Source organism: Salvelinus namaycush, chromosome 12 (assembly GCF_016432855.1).
Source record: "Salvelinus namaycush isolate Seneca chromosome 12, SaNama_1.0, whole genome shotgun sequence".
NCBI lineage: Eukaryota > Metazoa > Chordata > Actinopteri > Salmoniformes > Salmonidae > Salvelinus > Salvelinus namaycush.
Genome location: NC_052318.1, coordinates 10,875,359 through 10,892,365, shown reverse-complemented (window position 1 = coordinate 10,892,365; position 17,007 = coordinate 10,875,359). Strand labels below are relative to the sequence as shown.

General features: G+C 43.4%; 1 long non-coding RNA gene across 1 annotated transcript; it reads left to right on the top strand.

Moving 5' to 3' along the window:
• Positions 1–921: 921 nt before the first annotated feature.
• On the top strand, positions 922–12,634 carry LOC120056453. Its single transcript, XR_005477799.1, has 3 exons — positions 922–1,094; positions 1,702–1,809; positions 12,593–12,634. It is a non-coding gene; the product is annotated as an uncharacterized LOC120056453 (long non-coding RNA).
• Positions 12,635–17,007: the final 4,373 nt, after the last annotated feature.

The following is a 17,007-nucleotide window of genomic DNA, read 5'->3' as shown; positions in this document are numbered from 1 at the left end:
CTGCCTCTGATTGAGAACCATATCAGGCCAAACGAAAAACCCAACATAGAAACATAAACATAGATAACCCACCCAACTCACGCCCTGACCATACTAAAACAAAGAAAATACAAAAGAACTAAGGTCAGAACGTGACATACACCTTATGCTAATCTTATTAGACTACCGTCCCGTGGGTGAGACACCGATCTGTAGAGATCCTTAAGAGGTTTTAATTTCTTTAATTTCCTTGTTTTTAAAGAATTCTAGATGATTCAATAAAATGCAACTGTTGCTGCAATAGCAAATGTTGTTTATTTCTTGTTTGATGAGGTCTCGGGCCACAAGCATAGCCTGCATTCGTTAGCTCTAATCAATCTCACATCTTAAAAATCCATTACAAACATTATCTACAATACATATAGCTATAGCCCGGATTCAGAATGGTACCATTCCTTATTAATCAGTTATATACCAGAAGGCACTGAAAATAAGCGAATTGGGAGGGATAAAAAGTCAATAGCTTGAAAACAAATGTGAGGTAAACACAGACACTAAACCTGTGTGACCTTTATGTGCCCTGTAAAGAAAGCACATATTGTCAGAGTTCTGTTGCTTCATGCTCTCCTAATGTGCATCTGACCCATACGAGGAGTGCAGCAGCAAACAGTGGCTGTGTCTCAAATGGCACCATGGCTATTCCCTATATTGTGCATTACTTTTGACCAGAGCAGCATGGACCATGGTTAGCAGTAGTGCACTCTAGGCTTATAGGGAATAGGGTGCCATTGGAGACTCAAACCAATGTTTCTTACTGTAAAGCCCTGACTCAATGTGCACACTAAATCCTCATTCACCTCCAAAGTGACTCATTAACCGGCTATTGATTGGCTTTCCCAGGGACCACTGCAGGCCAAGTAGAGCTATTGGAAATCACAAGATAAGAGGGGAAATGAAAATAAAACAGGCCTGTCCTCTCAGGGCTCAGACACTGCCGACAACAACAAAATAGTCACCTGGGATATTGTCATCGAACAGCCCAAGCCCAGGCCTTATTCCAATGCAAATTCAATGCGCCCAGACTCCTACATGCCCTGCCACATCGATGGACATAGGTAAGTATACTTCAGAGGACACAGGACTGCCGATAGGTCAATTTGGCCCCCAAATATATGGCAGTGGTATTGTGATTAAGCTAAGTGCCGGCAGATAGAATTAGTTGGACCTACAATAGGCAGATGTTGTGCATGAAAAAAAAGTTGGATTTCCATTTTAGCATATGTTTGCATTGGCAAAAAGTACTTATATTAATGATAATCAGGGTATGAACGCAAAGTTGCAGACTGACAGAGGGAACTTAATTTCAAAAGAAATGGTTTATAATAACTTTCCACTGATTGACCTGCTTGCTGATGCACTCTCATCCATTGTCCCTTAGAATTGATGTCAATGCATTCCCGGTACTGTTCATCTCGCGCTGTCATGTGTAGTCTAAAAATGTAATTGGATTAAAGTTGTCTATGTAGGCTATTCATGTTCAGATGAGAGCTTGCATTTATTAGCAATCGTGCTTCTTCACATTCATAGTTAGATCAAGTCATTAAGTTGCTTACTTTGCCTAAAGGACACTGTTTGGTTTGTAAATGTTTAATGTATCTCATTTTTAGATGTCTTTTTGTTTCATGTGTGGATCCACCCGTTGTTGTCAATTTCCTCTTTCAGGCTATTTAAACATTGCTGTCTCGACTCGTACCCTCACCGTTTGCCTGTCAAAATCTCCGACTAGGAAACATGAAGCGCCAGGCCCTCTACCTTACGAGAAAAAACTAAGTAAGCATTTACATTTCTTTAGCCTAACTTTAGCATTACTTCTTAAAAATGATCACCTTGTAGTTAAAGCTTTTAATAATCACAAGGATGAATTAAAAACAGAGAAATTAGTGTGGACTCCAAAACAAGTTTAAATTGGCACCAAAACCAAATAAATGGTTGTGACCAAGAGCTCTCATACATGGTCTTTTCTTTTGTGATCAACAATGACATTAGCAGAGAACATTGCTGCAATTATAAAACATACTTAAGTAAACAGTTTTAATCTATAACTTGTTTTACTTTGTTGATATGTAGGCTTACACAAGCTTGCACACATTCAAGCACACAACTTTTCTATTTCTCTATCTCTCACACATGAAAAACATACTCTAGCCAAGACTGGAACATAAAATCATAAATCCATCCTTAGACTCCATGGATGACCATAGAATCTGACTGCTATAGTGAGCTTGCATGCAGTGACTGGATAGGAATCTGACTGCTATAGTGAGCTTGCATGCAGTGACTGGATAGGAATCTGACTGTGATCAGAAACAGTGTAAACAACCAAGGGTTTATTTATGAAACTCAGTAGAAATCTGGAGGAAGCAGAAGAGTTCCTGTGTCTGAGAAACGTTTCAAAGAAAGAGTGTGATAAATCTGGAGAAAAGGACGAGCAACAGATAGATATGGTCGTTTCTCAAATGGCACCCTTTTCCTTTAATAGTGCACTACTTTTGACCAGAGCCCTGGTAAAAGTTTGCACTTTAAAAGGGAATAGGGTGCCATTTTGGATGCAAGCTGTATCTCCTCAGAGGCCCAGCTTCACGGCTTCATTACTTCCGATCCCATTTTGAGGGTTTAGTCTTATTTCCTGGGACTGAAATCAGCTATATTTTTCTCTTCGCAACAGCATTTTTTACATTATGACTCTCATGGACTTATATTGAGCAGTGTAGACAGGCCAGCAGCCCCCGTTGACCTGAAATAACTACTACAACAGACAATGCACATTTAACAGTTCAAGGAAACAGTGCAGTAAATATTGGAACATCCATTCAAAAACATTCTACTCACGGTGTCCATGTTGGTTATCTATGTACAGTAATCAACTTGATTGCTGATAAGGAAATGATATTTCCCCTCTAACAATGGGTTTCAGACATGACCTAATTCCGAAGCAGCTTGTCCATGGTGTGCAGTATTTTGCTCTTTGCTTTAAAAGCAATGGTCTACCAGGAATATATCTCCCGAGTGGCGCAGCAGTCTAAGGCACTGCATCTCAGTGCTTGAGGCGTCACTACAGACACCCTGATTTGATTCCAGGTTGTATCACTACTGGCTGTGATTGGGAGTCCCATAGGGCGTCGCACAATTGGCCCAGTGTCATCCAGGTTTGGCCGGTGTAGGTCGTCATTTAAAAAAAGAATTTGTTCATAACTGACTTGCCTAGTTAAATAAAGGTTAAATATAAAAAATACAAAATATGCCACAATCTCACTAGTTGACAGAAATTGTGCTAATGATTCATTCTTCTGTTGCGGACCAAAAAACTCCAAGCAGTATTGTGGAAAAGTAGCTATGCCCTTAACCTGAAATAACCTCAATAAAACTGCACAACATTTAGGCTGAAAATGTGAAATATTAAATATTAATACGGGATAAGGGTGACGGAAGGCATCCCCTGACCATGAAATTGTGTGAGGAGGAGAATATAGACACTTCCTAGAAAATACAAACTGAAAAGTTCAGGTTAGTTTTTGGATCATTGAGGAACTTTTCGAATGTTGACAATTCTGTTAAAGGGATAGTTCACAGAAATGACTAAATTACGTGTTGGTTTCCTTACCCTGTAAGCAGTGCAGTGCATGGATTGCTGTCATAGCATGGATTGCTGTCATAGCATGGATTGCTGTCATAGCATGGATTGCTGTCATAGCATGGATTGCTGTCATAGCATGGATTGCTGTCATAGCATGGATTGCTGTCATAGCTTGGATTGCTGTCATAGCTTGTCCATATACTGCTTACAGGGTAAGGACACCAATATGTCATTTAGTAATTTGGGTGAACTATAGCAATATCCCAAAATCCTATTATTTGGGATAATTAATCAAACCGTTATTTGGATAATGAAACTTTTCTTTCCACTTGTAAAGTATTGACTGCCTGGCAGTTATACTGGTCCAAGCTGTAAACAGGTTTTACAACTGACTGGAATCCCTGGAATGTTTGTGTTGTTTTCCTGTGCTGGACGTTAGTATGGGTGGCACCACATGCGGACCAAGTTCCCTGTCTCTCAATAAACTGCCTTCAATTCACCTTAAAACAACACTCTGACTACATCCCAAATGGCCCATAGGGCTCTGGTTAAAACTAATGCACTACATAGGGAATATGTTGCCAATTGGAAAACACCACAGTGAAACATTTCTGTCCCTCTGCCTCCACAGAATTAACACCCATGAGAATACTTTGCTCTCATTGTTAATATGGGCTGATCTTTCTACCTTGAGTGTAATTGTATTCTGTCATCCTGCCTCTTCAAACCGTGTAGCGCAAAAGAGAGACAAATGTCTCCGAGCCTCGCTGAGAGGAAGTGAGGAGAATTATCCAGAGCTTGACAGACAGCACAAAGTCTTATCTATATACCATGCACTCTCAGTACATCTTCATATAGTGCAAGTATAGAGATAGACAGCTACACCTTTACTCAGAGCTAGATAGCACAATGGTTATCTCATCCAGCACAGCATTGTTACACTCTACGACATGGATGTGAGTATCCTGCACCAACACTGAGAGAGGTATGGGGGGGTGTATGTGTGAGGCATATGACAATGAGCATCATAATCAACTACTACACTCCACGTAGATGAATTTGAAACATAGATATATGATCGATAATCTCTGCCATTTTGCAGAGAGATGAAAACGTCCATGAAAGTGAATGTGTTCTCAGACCAGGGGTACATTCCCAGCAGATTGGAAAGGGACTGTAGGGCCCACAGGCAAGAGGAGCCGTAAATCTCCAGTTTCCATTAAAGGGGAGGGACATGCGCTGATACACTCTTTTCAGTCACAAAGGACCCATGGCTGTGATCTGCTGAGGAGGGAAAGTGTTATGTCCCATCTGGGCTACATTTAGCCAACATCTGCTGGCTGTCCACAGCGCTTCCCCCTCCCTACCCTAACCACAGGTCTGGAATACCATTAGCTACCCGCTCCTTCCTCAATAATACACAATAACCTCTCTCTCTCTCTCTCTCTCTCTCTCTCTCTCTCTCTCTCTCTCTCTCTCTCTCTCTCTCTCTCTCTCTCTCTCTCTCTCTCTCTCTCTCTCTCTCTCTCTCTCTCTCTCTCTCTCTCTCTCTCTCTCTCTCTCTCTCTCTCTCTCTCTCTCTCTCTCTCTCTCTCTCTCTCTGCAATTGGTAACCCCCCTCCCCCTTATGTTGATGATTGGTCGCCTGACCTTTGATACTGAGCCAGTATTATTTTATCTATGTTATTACCATCTGTAATTAGGCATGTTTGCTATGTTGACCAATGGTTGCTCCTTTTTCCCAGCTCCTTTTTCCTCTACTAAATAATCTGTTATACCAGTGGTGTGGTTCACACTGGGCTACCGCTCCCCTTTTTACAATGGCTACCTCTCCCCTTTTTACAATGGCTACCTCTCCCCTTTTTAAAATGGCTACCTCTCCCCTTTTTACAATGGCTACCTCTCTACAATGGCTACCTCTCCCTTTTTTACAATGGCTACCTCTCCCCTTTTTACAATGGCTACCTCTCTACAATGGCTACCTCTCCCCTTTTTACAATGGCTACCTCTCTACAATGGTACTAGGAGATTATTCAAGGTCTGTATATTTTTCTATTAATGCTTCTACCGGTTTTATGTGTGAACAATTAGAACAACAGGGAAGCTTCTGCTGGTTTTATGTGTGAACAATTAGAACAACAGGGAAGCTTCTGATGGTTTTATGTGTGAACAATTAGAACAACAGGGAAGCTTGTGCAGCCATTCTCTGAAACCACAAAGGCCTTCCTTGAGGCCAGAATTAAGTCTGATGTTCTCACCTCTATTCCAATGAAACAACTAGAAGAATGAGCCCTGCGGTATGCTGGGAATTATAGGCCTGTTTACATGTAAATATGTTGCTGACCGCGTCTTCTGTGGGATTTATTTACTCTTTCTATTTTTACCATGTCTAATTTGTAAAAGGATTAAAACACGCCTCGCTCAGTCGCACTTACAATATGTTTACAAAGATGCTGTAAAGACATGCTAGTGCCACCATATAATTACAGCATTCTTGATGCTTTTGATAGCACAGTGCCAATGCTTCAGGCTGGAAACATAAACCTGCTCTTTTCCTTAGAGGACATTCATCCTATCTACAATGGTTATCAGCAACACCATGTCTGCATCCCAAATGGCAGCCTATTCCCTAATAGTGCACTATTTTTGACTGGAATCCTGTTGGCCTTGTAATGCACTAATAGGGAATAGGGTGCCATTTGGGACATGTTCATAAACATGCTTTTTCCTTCGAGAACATTCCTCCTATCTGAGATTATCACCTCATCTGTGGCAGTGGAAGTGGGTGTGTGTGTGTGGGTGCGTGTGTGTGCGTGCACATGTGTGTGAGAGAGACTGTGGTGTAATGTGATGTGTCAGTGGAACTGTAGCGGTGGGGTGACATGTAAGGCAGCTTCTCTCTGATTAACATCACCTGGCTGTCCTGTGTGGCTAGATTAGATGGCAGTGGGATGCTGGGGCACTAACAAGGGGAGGGACACTCACACTTCATTAACAGGTAGCCTACTCTCTCTCTCTCTCTCTCTCTCTCTCTCTCTCTCTCTGTCTCTCTGTCTCTCTCTCTGTGATGACACCACACCGACTAACAGATGGAGTGGCAGTAAACAACGGAGAGGAACCAGAGTCTACGCCAGGGGACCAGATAGTACTACTAAAGAAAAAGACAGCCAAATTGCAAATAACTTGAGTGTTGGGCCATCAACATGTGTTGGAGTTGATTCAGTAACCGCTAAAATAACTATCTCACTATAGCTAACCTCACAGCTGTATTACTGTGTCTCTAGTTATGAAGTGGGATATGATGCAGGGTAGGTGTAATTGCAGAAATCAATAATTGTCTACTCGTCAATTGGGGAAATGTGCTGTTGACTGCAGCAGATTTTTACGATTCTCCTCAGCTTTCTTTGTTGTCGCTACCTGCACCTGTAAACCATGAAGACAGGCACAGAATGGTCCAATTGGCATCTAGAGTCTCTAAACCCACTAGGGGGTAATGAAGAGCTGCACTCAATAACCACTCGCTATGTCATTCTCTCTCTCTGTCTCTCTCTGTCTCTGTCTGTCTCTCTCTGTCTCTCTCTGTCTCTGTCTGTCATTCTCTCTCTCTGTCTCTCTCTGTCTCTCTCTGTCTCTCTCTGTCTCTCTCTGTCTCTGTCTCTCTCTCTCTATCTGTCTCTCTCTGTCACTGTCTCTCTCTCTGTCTCTCTCTTTGTCACTCTCTCTGTCTCTCTCTCTCTGTCACTCTCTGTCTTTCTGTCTCTCTCTCTCTCTCTGTCTCTCTTTGTCTCTCTCTCTCTGTCTCTCTCTCTCTCTGTCTCTCTCTCTCTGTCTCTCTCTCTCTGTCTCTCTCTCTGTCACTCTCTGTCTCTCTCTCTCTGTCTCTCTCTCTCTCTGTCTCTCTCTCTCTGTCTCTCTCTCTCTGTCACTCTCTCTCTGTCACTCTCTCTGTCACTTTCTCTCTGTCTCTCTCTCTCTGTAGCTCTCTCTCTGTCTCTCTCTCTGTCTGTCTCTCTCTGTCTCTCTCTGTCTCTCTCTCTGTCTCTCTATGTCTTTCTCTCTCTCTCTGTCTCTCTCTTTCTGTCTCTCTCTGTCTCTCTCTCTGTCTCTCTCTGTCTCTCTCTCTCTCTGTCTCTCTCTCTCTGTCTCTCTCTTTGTCTTTCTCTCTGTCTCTCGCTCTCTCTCTCTCTCTCTCTCTCGCATTACAAAAAACAATGAGTGCCCCCATTCTTAACCAACATTAGATTGTGTTACCTTTCATTGTCTCTTAATTGGAATGAAAGGACGTGAATTGTATTCAGTGTTCTATCTGCTGTCAGGTGTGTTGCCAGGGTCCTTCCACTTGATCATTTATCCTAGGAGGATGCCACAAACTAGTGAAGGTGCTTGCAATACAAAAATGGTGAAGCATTTGTCAAAACACAATCATTGTGTGTGTGAGCGTGCCGCTGCGCTTAGTGTTTACTATTAAAACATTATTGGCATTTTATAGGGCATGATAATGTCACAAGGCAATCACTAGGGAAGATCTTCCAACGTATTACTAGAGGAGAAAACATACGGTAGTTAAGTATCCATACATAAATCTATGTTACATAACACATACTGTATAACCAATTCAGATTTACATTGATTTATTCATTGAAAAAAACACAAATAATTCACCCCTTGAAGACTCAGTCCGAGAGTTACATATACAGTTGAAGTCGGAAGTTTACATACACTTAGGTTGGAGTCATTAAAACTCGTTTTTCAACCACTCCACAAATTTCTTGTTAACAAACTATAGTTTTGGCAAGTCGGTTAGGACGTCTACTTTGTGCATGACACAAGTAATTTTTTCAACAATTGTTTACAGACAGATTATTTCACTTATAATTCACTATAGACTGTGCCTTTAAACAGCTTAGAAAATTCCAGAAAATTACGTCATGGCTTTAGAAGCTTCTGATAGGCTAATTGACATCATTTGAGTCAATTGGAGGTGTACCTGTGGATGTATTTCAAGGCCTACCTTCAAACTCAGTGCCTCTTTGCTTGACATCATGGGAAAATCAAAAGAAATCAGCCAAGACCTACGAAAAAAATGGCAAACCTCCACAAGTCTGGTTCATCCTTGGGAGCAATTTCCAAACGCCTGAAGGTACCACGTTCATCTGTACAAACAAGAGTACGCAAGTATAAATACCATGACACCACGCAGCCGTCATACCAGTCAGGAAGGAGACACGTTCTGTCTCCTAGAGATGAACGTACTTTGGTGCGAAAAGTGCAAATCAATCCCAGAACAACAGCAAAGGACCTTGTGAAGATGCTGGAGCAAGGAAGAAGCCACTGTTCCAAAACCGCCATAAAAAAGCCAGACTATGGGTTGCAACTACACATGGGGACAAGATTATACTTTTTGAAGAAATGTCCTCTGGTCTGATGAAACAAAAATGGAACTGTTTGGCCATAATGACCATCGTTATGTTTGGAGGAAACAGGGGGAGGCTTACAAGCCGAAGAACACCATCCCAACCGTGAAGCACGGGGGTGGCAGCATCATGTTGTGGGGGTGCTTTGCTGCAGTAGGGACTGGTGCACTTCACAAAATAGATGGCATCATGAGGGAGGAAAATTATGTGGATATATTGAAGCAACATCTCAAGACATCAGTCAGGAAGTTAAAGCTTGGTCGCAAATGGGTCTTCCAAATGGACAATGACCCCAAGCATACATCCAAAGTTGTGGCAAAATGGCTTAAGGACAACAAAGTCAAGCTATTGGAGTGGCCATCACAAATCCCTGACCTCAATCCTATAGAAAATGTGTGGCCAGAACTGAAAAAGCATGTGCCAGCAAGGAGGCCTACAAACCTGACTCAGTTACACCAGCTCTGTCAGGAGGAATGGGCCAAAATTCTTGTGGAAGCCTACATGAAATGTTAAACAACTTAAAGGCAATGCTACCAAATACTAATTAAGTGTATGTAAACTTCTGACCCACTGGGAATGTGATTAAATAAAAGCTGAAATTAATCATTCTCTCTCCTATTATTCTGACATTTAACATTCTTAAAACAAAGTGGTGATCCTAACTGACCTAAAACAGGGAATTTTTACTAGGATTAAATGTCAGTAATTGTGAAAAACTGAGTTTAAACTTCCTGTTGAATTTGCAGACGTGTTGCTGTGCGTTTTGTTGCTGTGCGTTTTGCTGCCAACTTTACTTTGCTAGCTGACAACTTTACGTTTTGTTTTTTTCTTTTTAATTACCGTTTATATTTTTAGTTTTTCCCTCGCAACTTTTTTCCTCATTCAACTTTTCACTCCGGACGCTTTATCTGGACATGGTTCGTCAGCACCTTCAACAGCCGAAGCTAAGTAGTAACATTAACATGATGTCTTCTAATTGCAGTCGCTGTACTCATAATATACAGGAGAACGATCGCCTTACGGCGAGGATAGCTGTGCTGCAAGCCCAGCTTCAGACGCAATCGTTAGGCAAGGGTAATTTCAGTGTAGGAAAGGAAGAAACAGCGTCTGTGCCACCAGTAAGTACAGATAGTAACGTTAGTATAAATCCCCCCGCACAGTCCCCGCAGCCGGACAACTTTCTCATGGCTTCTGGAGGGAAATGCTGTAGGAAACCCTAGTCATTGGCGACTCCATTACCCGCAGTATTAGACTTAAAACGAATCACCCAGCGATCATACACTGTTTACCAGGGGGCAGGGCTACCGACGTTAAGGCTAATCTAAAGATGGTGCTGGCTAAAGCTAAATCTGGCGAGTGTAGAGAGTATAGAGATATTGTTATCCACGTCGGCACCAACGATGTTAGGATGAAACAGTCAGAGGTCACCAAGTGCAACATAGCTTCAGCGTGTAAATCAGCTAGAAAGATGTGTCGGCATCGAGTAATTGTCTCTGGCCCCCTCCCAGTTAGGGGGAGTGACGAGCTCTACAGCAGAGTCTCAGCACTCAATCGCTGGTTGAAAACTGTTTTCTGCCCCTCCCAAAAGATAGAATTTGTAGATAATTGGCCCTCTTTCTGGGACTCACCCACAAACAGGACCAAGCCTGACCTGCTGAGGAGTGACGGACTCCATCCTAGCTGGAGGGGTGCTCTCATCTTATCTACCAACATAGATAGGGCTCTAACTCCTCTAGCCCCACAATGAAATAGGGTGCAGGCCAGGCAGCAGGCTGTTAGCCAACCTGCCAGCTTAGTGGAGTCTGCCAATAGCACAGTCAGTGTAGTCAGCTCAGCCATACCCATTGAGACTGTGTCTGTGCCTCGACCTAGGTTGGGCAAAACTAAACATGGCGGTGTTCGCCTTAGCAATCTTATTAGGATAAAGACCTCCTCCATTCCTGCCATTATTGAAAGAGATCGTGATACCTCACATCTCAAAATAGGGTTACTTAATGTTAGATGTACAGATGCAAATCAACTGTACATTTCGGTGTTCCTCAAGGTTCCGTTTTAGGACCACTATTGTTTTCACTATATATTTTACCTCTTGGGGATGTTATTCGAAAACATAATGTTAACTTTCACTGCTATGCGGATGACACACAGCTGTACATTTCAATGAAACATGGTGAAGCCCCAAAATTGCCCTCGCTAGAAGCCTGTGTTTCAGACATAAGGAAGTGGATGGCTGAAAACTTTCTACTTTTAAACTCGGACAAAACAGAGATGCTTGTTCTAGGTCCCAAGAAACAAAGAGATCTTCTGTTAAATCTGACAATTCATCTTGATGGTTGTAAAGTCGTCTCAAATAAAACTGTGAAGGACCTCGGCGTTACTCTTGACCCTGATCTCTCTTTTGACGAACATATCAAGACTGTTTCAAGGACAGCTTTTTTCCATCTACGTAACATTGCAAAAATCAGAAATGTTCTGTCCAAAAATGATGCAGAAAAATTAATCCATGCATTTGTTACTTCTAGGTTAGACTACTGCAATGCTCTACTTTCCGGCTACCCGGATAAAGCACTAAATAAACTTCAGTTAGTGCTAAATACGGCTGCTAGAATCCTGACTAGAACCAAGAAATTTGATCATATTACTCCAGTGCTAGCTTCCCTACACTGGCTTCCTGTTAAGGCAAGGGCTGATTTCAAGGTTTTACTGTTAACCTATAAAGCGTTACATGGGCTTGCTCCTACCTATCTTTCCGAGTTGGTCCTGCCGTACATACCAATACGTACGCTACGGTCACAAGACGCAGGCCTCCTAATTGTCCCTAGAATTTCTAAGCAAACAGCGGGAGGCAGGGCTTTCTCCTATAGATCTCCATTTTTATGGAACAGTCTGCCTACCCATGTGAGAGACGCAGACTCGGTCTCAACCTTTAAGTCTTTACTGAAGACTTATCTCTTCAGTAGGTCATATGATTGAGTGTAGTCTGGCCCAGGAGTGTGAAGGTGAACGGAAAGGCTCTGGAGCAACGAACCGCCCTTGCTGTCTCTGCCTGGCCGGTTCCCCTCTCTCCACTGGGATTCTCTGCCTCTAACCCTGTTACAGGGGCTGAGTCACTGGCTTACTGGTGCTCTTTCATGCCGTCCCTAGGAGGGGTGCGTCACTTGAGTGGGTTGAGTTACTGACGTGATCTTCCTGTCTGGGTTGGCGCCCCCCCTTGGTTTGTGCTGTGGTGGAGATCTTTGTGGGCTATACTCGGCCTTGTCTCAGGATTGTAAGTTGGTGGTTGAAGATATCCCTCTAGTGGTGCGGGGGCTGTGCTTTGGCAAAGTGGGTGGGGTTATATCCTTCCTGTTTGGCCCTGTCCGGGGGTATCTTCGGATGGGGCCACAGTGTCTCCTGACCGCTCCTGTCTCAGCCTCCAGTATTTATGCTGCAGTAGTTTGTGTCGGGGGGCTAGGGTCAGTTGGTTATACCTGGAGTACTTCTCCTGTCTTATCCAGTGTCCTGTGTGAATTTAAGTATGCTCTCTCTAATTCTCTCGTTCTCTCTTTCTTTCTCTCTCTCTGAGAACCTGAGCCCTAGGACCATACGTCAGGACTACCGGGCATGATGCCTCCTTGCTGTCCCCAGTCCGCCTGGCCTTGCTGCTATTCCAGTTTCAACTGTTCTGCCTGCGGTTACGGAACCCCTACCTGTCCCAGACCTGCTGTTTTCAACTCTTAATGATCGGCTATGAAAAGCCAACTGAGATTTATTCCTGATTATTATTTGACCATGCTTGTCATTTATGAACATTTTGAAAATCTTGGCTCTCTCTAATTTTCTCCTTCTCTCTTTCTTTCTCTCGGAGGACCTGAGCCCTAGGACCATACATCGGGACTACCGGGCGTGGTGACTCCTTGCTGTCCCCAGTCCGCCTGGCCTTGCTGCTATTCCAGTTTCAACTGTTCTGCCTGTGGTTATGGAACCGCCACCTGTCCCAGACCTGTTGTTTTTCAACTCTTAATGATCGGCTATGAAAAGCCAACTGAAAATTATTCATGATTATTATTTGACCATGCTTGTCACTTATGAACATTTTTGAACATCTTGGCATAGTTCTGTTATAATCTCCACCCGGCACAGCCAGAAGAGGACTGGCCACCCCTCATAGCCTGGTTCCTCTCTAGGTTTCTTCCTAGGTTTTGGCCTTTCTAGGGAGTTTTTCCTAGCCACCGTGCTTCTACACCTGCATTGCTAGCTGTTTGGGGTTTTAGGCTGGGTTTCTGTACAGCACTTCGAGATATTAGCTGATGTACGAAGGGCTATATAAAATAAACTTGATTGATTGACTTGATTTAAATGTATTTGGCTAAGGTGTATGTAAACTTCCGACTTCAACTGTAGGTATTTGTCTCTTAGTAGGCTCTCTCATGTATTTTCTTGCCGTGACCCATCGACATTTGCCTCTTTATCGATATTTATATAATCTTATAAATTGATTAAATTATGTTATTGAAATGCATAGTTGACTATGGCTGCATCGATCAGACATTCATGGAACTATTCTGACAGATTAATTCATAGGGGAACAGACCAGTATGCTGAGTTGAACAATTCTGAACATCTGTGCTCTTACAACTGAGCTGCATGGGCTGGGATGAACTGGGATTGACTAGGATGGACTGGGATGGACTGGGATGAACTGGGATGGACTGGGATGGACTGGGATGGACTGGGATGGACTGGGATAGACAGTAGAGTGGACTGGGATGGACTGGGATGGACTGGGATGGGCTAGGATGGACTGGGATGGGCTGGGATGGACTGGGATGGACTGGGATGGGCTGCGATGGGCTAGGATGGACTGGGATGGGCTGGGATGGACTGGGATGGACTGGGATGGACTGGGATAGGCTGGGATGGACTGGGATGGACTGGGATGGACTGGGATGGACTGGTATGGGCTGTGATGGGCTGGGATGGACTGGGATGGGCTGGGATGGACTGGAATAGGCTGGGATGGAATGGGATGGGCTGGGATGGACTGGGATAGGCTGGGATGGACTGTGATGGGCTGGGATGGGTCAGGCGATGTGCATTAGTCTCACGTACACTCCATACACTTCAGAGAGGCAGGGTTACATTAATTCAGACACTAGCGTTGTGTGCTAGACTGTCAAGCTCAAACACAGCGAACGAGATGATGCAGCCACTAAACACTATTGCTTCTACTATACTGTTATGTGATTGTGTGATGAGACAGGGAACATGGTGGGACAGACACGGAATAGAAACCATATGGATTCATAAAGAATGATGGAGTTAAGTGGAGCCTCTCTCTCTTCATCACCAAAGCCCTTTCCATTGAATGGCTCTTTAAAGTGCTTTCCATTACAAACTTTAAATTAAACAACGATGAGGGTTGGATCTTATTATCGTGTCAGACAAAGTTAAATATTAATGTAGTTACCAATGTACCAGAATGTTCCAAATGGTTTCATGTTAGATTACATAGACAAGACTTACTAGGCCCATAATGGCTACAATATGTATCTAATTTCTAAAAGAAACCCATAGCCTTTAGTTTGTGTGTGTGTGTGTGTGTGTGTGTGTGTGTGTGTGTGTGTGTGTGTGTGTGTGTGTGTGTGTGTTTGTGTCTGTGTGTGTGTGTGTGTGTGTGTGTGTGTGTGTGTGTGTGTGTGTGTGTGTGTGTGTGTGTGTGTGTGTGTGTGTGTGTGTGTGTGTGTGAGTGTGTGCGAGTGTCTGTGGGTGTGCGTGTGTTTACGTGTGTGGTTGGGTGTGTGTGTGTGTGTTTGGCGTTGGGTGTTTGGTTGGGAAGTTTCCCCCTCCCCATGGCAGCTTTCTGTGTTTTATTAGATAACACACATAAAACAAAGTACCACATTACAAGCCTCTAATTATTCATTTGATGGAACGAGCACTTGTGGTTTACAGGCCAAACACAAATAAAATGGAGGGCAGAAAATGTTCCACATAACATCAGCCACAAGTGCAAACATTACATCCATCATGGCCTGTTGGTTGGTCAGTATAACTAATGCTCACTGGCGCAGACCAAATGGGCTCGTCTGTATAGTCACATCAGTATTAACACTGTGACCTTCCACTAAAGATGCACACCTCCGATGCCAAACAACACACAGTGTTACACAAACAAACACTCACACACACGCACACACACACACGCACAGACACACACATCCACAGCCACACACATCCACAGCCACACACACACACACACACACACACACACACACACACACACACACACACACACACACACACACACACACACACACACACACACACACACACACACACACACACACACACACACACAGAAACACTCACTCATCTCACTCTCAATCCATTAGAGTGAGGCTGTTGTAGCCCCCCCTGCCTCCTGCATTCCTTCTACTCTCCCGTCACTACTCAATCTGCTCAGGCATCGTTTGAGCTGGCGGACAATGATATGGTCTCGGTTGTCTCAGTTGACGAATGCCACTGGACTCCCAATCTGACGTACACCAAACTAACTCCTTGCAGACGTAGGGACTGTCAATCAATGGGTTAGTCTAACACTTGATCAAAAGATCCATGACTAGTAGTGGTATTGTCTCAGATATATCAGATCTTGGAGTATCGTAAGCTAGTCAGAAAAATACATTTGGGGAAGGTCCTCAAATCACAAGTTTGCGTAGGCAGGGCTTAAAATAGCCTTTGATTGTGCTCCTTCTTATCTAGGGCAGCAAGCGGATACGGCAGTGATGTTACCGGTGACGCTCTTTCCATTTTCAGACTCGTCCACTCTGTCCAAACCGATGCTGCAACTTGTACACGCGTGTTAGGCTGGAGCATTGATACATTGCCGGAAGCAACCCGTCTGTCCAGAGAGACTAGTAGTGGTAAATCAACTTGATGTACCTAGCGCCTCTCACTCACCTAAAATGAGTCCTGCCACGGCCCGCTGCATCGGACGCCAACCTAATTGGCAGTGCATTAACAAGTATTTGCCTTTCGGCAATTTGACTTAACCCTTGTGTAGTCTTAACATTCTGTATAATCCCCTTGTCCTAAGGGTCAAAAATGACCCGCCTTCACTAAACCCCTAAAATAAAGCAGCTTGATTGAATTTTAAACCCCAAATCTATTTTGCATGAAGAAGCAACCTGTCATTCATCACAAACTTTGTGAATATCTGGGTTTTCCCTCTTCACAATGCAGAAAGACTGCATTTAATCAGTGGACACCACTCATTTTTATTACAACACACCTGTCATAATTGTTTTCTTTACTAAAGTAGAGGTTTATTATTATTATTGTTAAAGGTACTGCATAGGTGCAAACATGCTTTGTTTTAGCAAGCGATAGCACTTGTATGGCCTAAGGAAGTAGCAGAAATGTACAGAAAGTAGTTTTTAATGCATTTTATTGAAGGGAAACAATAACCGTTTTTTGGCAACATAGTGATATATTCTTATATACTGTACAAATTTTTAACCATTGCCTCCACCCACAAGGTGTATAAACAACAACAATAAATAAGAATAAAATAAGATAATAAATACAAAACAAAAACATGGAGAACATAAATCAATCAACTGTAATTAGCACATGTAGGACAGTATGCAAGTGTGTGTGCATGGACTTTGCAGATGTATTTCTCACATGTGCAGCACATAGTATTTGTTTTACAGTTCTTCTTTGGGGGGCAGAATTGGTATCTCCTCCTCTTGCCTGCCCCAGCTGCAGCCTCAGGTGGATTAGGACAAGATTCAGCCCCCTGAACAGCTTTCACAAGCGCTGCAGGCTGCTGTGCGGGGGGAGGCTCCCTTCTTTGGATGTGTGGGATTACAAGTGCCTTTCCCAGCTGCTCCAGGAACACCCTCCTCTTGTTCCGCTTATCTCGGAAACCATGTAAGGTTGATCTTCTTCCATATCACAAAGGCATTGTATGAGGACACATCAATGATGTTATGG